A 2,982-nucleotide genomic window follows, 5' to 3' on the forward strand; every position below is an offset into this window, starting at 1 on the left:
TCGATGATATCCATGAAGTAACATGTATCTTCTATTGCAGGTGCTTTCAAGAATTTGGAAAGAATGAATTCAATTTTCTCTTCACCTACTTCGAAGGTGAGTCTTCCTCGTTTTACGTCTATGATTGCACCGACAGTTGCTAAGAATGGTCTTCCTAGTATAATAGGTGTAGTATCATCTTCTCTAATATCCATAATTGTGAAGTCAGTGGGAATGTAAAACTGACCTATGCGTACGGGAACGTTCTCAAGGATTCCTACAGGATATTTGATGGAACGATCTGCTAGTTGTACAGACATCTTGGTCGGTCTTAATTCTCCCATTTCCAGTCTCTTACATATGGATAAAGGCATAACGCTAATTCCGGCTCCTAAATCGCATAAGGCTTTGTCGATGACAAATTTTCCTATGTGACAGGGTATAGAGAAGCTACCTGGATCCTTGAGTTTAGGGGGCATGTTTTGGATTATAGCGCTACATTCGGCAGGGAGTGTAACGGTTTCACTATCCTCAAGTTTCCTTTTATTAGAAAGAATTTCTTTTAAGAATTTAGCATATGAGGGCATCTGCGTAATAGCTTCGGTAAATGGAATTGTAACGTTTAATTGCTTAAGGAGATCAACAAATTTTCTAAATTGACCTACATCTTTGGTTTTAACAAGCCTTTGAGGGTAAGGTATAGGTGGTTTGTAAGGTGGTGGAGGTACATAAGGTTCCTTCTTTTCTAGGGTATCCTTATTACTCTCTTCCTTTTCCTTAGGTTCACTTTCCTCAGTAGATTTCTTAGGGCTTTGGTTTTCTATCCTTGGATCAGACGGTCCTTCCACTTCCGTTCCACTTCTTAATATAATTGCATGAGCTTGGCTTCTCGGATTAGGTTGGGGCTGTCCAGGGAATGTACCAGTTGGTGCAGCAGTAGGTGCTTGTTGTTGAGCTACTTGAGATATTTGGGTTTCTAACATTTTGTTATGGGTAGCCAAGGCATCTACTTTGCTTGCTAGTTGTTTAAGTTGTTCGCCAGTGTGTATGTTCTGGTTTAAGAAATCTTTATTGGTTTGTTGTTGGGAAGCTATAAAGTTTTCCATCATGATTTCCAAGTTGGATTTTCTAGGGGTATTATTGTTAGGATTTGGTTTCTGGTACCCCGGAGGTATAGATGGGGTTTGATTCGGAGACTGTCCAGGTGCGTATAAAGCATTATTACTCTTATATGAAAAGTTTGGATGATTCTTCCAATTTGGGTTATAGGTATTCGAATAGGGGCTTCCTTGAGCATAGTTTACTTGCTCTGTTTGGATTCCAGTCAAGAGTTGACATTCCGCAGGAGTGTGGCCTTGGATTCCACAGACCTCGCAATTCTGAGCTATAGCAACCACGGCGGTTGGTGGTGATACATTTAAACTTTCAATCTTCTGGACCAAAGCATCCACTTTTGCATTGACGTGATCAAGGTTACTTATCTCGTACATGCCAGTTTTCGGTTGAGGTTTTTCCACTGTTGTTCGTTCGGTTCCCCACTGATAGTGGTTTTGGGCCATGCTCTCGATAAGCTGGTAAGCATCAGCATAAGGTTTGTTCATTAATGCACCACCTGCAGCGGCGTCTATTGTTAACCTTGTATTGTATAAGAGACCATTATAAAATGTGTGAATTACTAACCAGTCTTCCAAACCATGGTGTGGGCAAAGTCTCATCATGTCTTTGTATCTTTCCCATGCTTCGAAAAGAGACTCGTTGTCTTTCTGTTTAAATCCGTTTATCTGGGCTCTTAACATAGCTGTTTTGCTTGGCGGAAAATATCGGGCAAGGAAAACTTTCTTCAACTCGTTCCATGTGGTGACTGAGTTGGAAGGTAGAGATTGAAGCCATCTTCTAGCGCTATCTCTTAATGAGAAAGGAAAAAGACGAAGTCGAATTGCCTCTGAAGTGACACCATTAGCTTTAACAGTATCAGCATATTGAACAAATACGGATAAATGAAGGTTTGGATCTTCGGTAAGATTTCCAGAGAATTGGTTCTGTTGCACAGCCTGCAGCAGTGAAGGTTTAAGTTCAAAGTTGTTTGCTTCGATTGCGGGCGGAGCAATACTTGAATGCGGTTCATCTTGCGATGGAGCGGCGTAATCTCTAAGAGCACGAGCTGGTTCTGCCATCTCGGTTAAAGAAGGAAAAATGTTTTTGATATCAGGAAGGTTTATAGGAGGGAGATTGTTTTCAGCACGATATTCCCGAATTCGTCGTAAGACTCGGAGATATAGTTCGATATCGTTGATTCGTAAATAGAGCGGTTCGCCTTGAGAGCGAGTGCGTGGCATACAAATCAACGAAAGAAAGAATAGAAGGAAAAAGAAACCTTAGTCTCTACAGCGTAACGGAAGAGTTACGATATCGATTGAATAAAAGTCCCCGGCAACGGCGCCAAAAACTTGATCGCTCGACTGTGCGAGTCGAGAATGGGATACAAACTGCAAGTGCACAGTTCTATCGCGTAGTTTTAAAAGATATCGATCCCACAGGGACTTATGAATCGATGTACCGGTATCTAAGGTTACTACGTAAATCTAAGGTGAAAATGTTTGATTGTTTGGGGAAAAGGGAGCTAAGAGCTAAACTAATATCTAGATTAAATATTAATAAAACGGATATCGGTATGTGGTTCGTCAAAACTAGGGAATCAATTCCTTGTCGGTCTCTCGGTTTTAAAATAAATCGTTTCGACTAACTTTATTGGTTAAAGGTTTTATCTCAAACTCTCGCTCTGTTGAAGAAACCATGATCTTATGTTAATGTTGCTGTCACTTATAATTAAGTCAAAAATCATATTTTGAAAACAATAAAGTTGCAGAAACTCTTTTTAAGAAAATACTGACCGTTTTAAACACCCTTATCTCAAACTTTCGCTCTGTTGACTTAGGTTATACAATTAAATCTAAATGCTTAACTCTCGTCCTCACATTCAACCTTTAAAAATACTTTTTGGAA

General features: G+C 40.0%; 1 pseudogene; it reads left to right on the forward strand.

Moving 5' to 3' along the window:
- Positions 1–1,668: 1,668 nt before the first annotated feature.
- Positions 1,669–1,768, forward strand: LOC127077211 (uncharacterized; annotated as a pseudogene).
- The last annotated feature ends 1,214 nt before the right edge of the window (positions 1,769–2,982 follow it).

The sequence above is a fragment of the Lathyrus oleraceus genome, chromosome 4 (assembly GCF_024323335.1).
Source record: "Lathyrus oleraceus cultivar Zhongwan6 chromosome 4, CAAS_Psat_ZW6_1.0, whole genome shotgun sequence".
NCBI classification, from domain to species: Eukaryota; Viridiplantae; Streptophyta; class Magnoliopsida; order Fabales; family Fabaceae; genus Lathyrus; species Lathyrus oleraceus.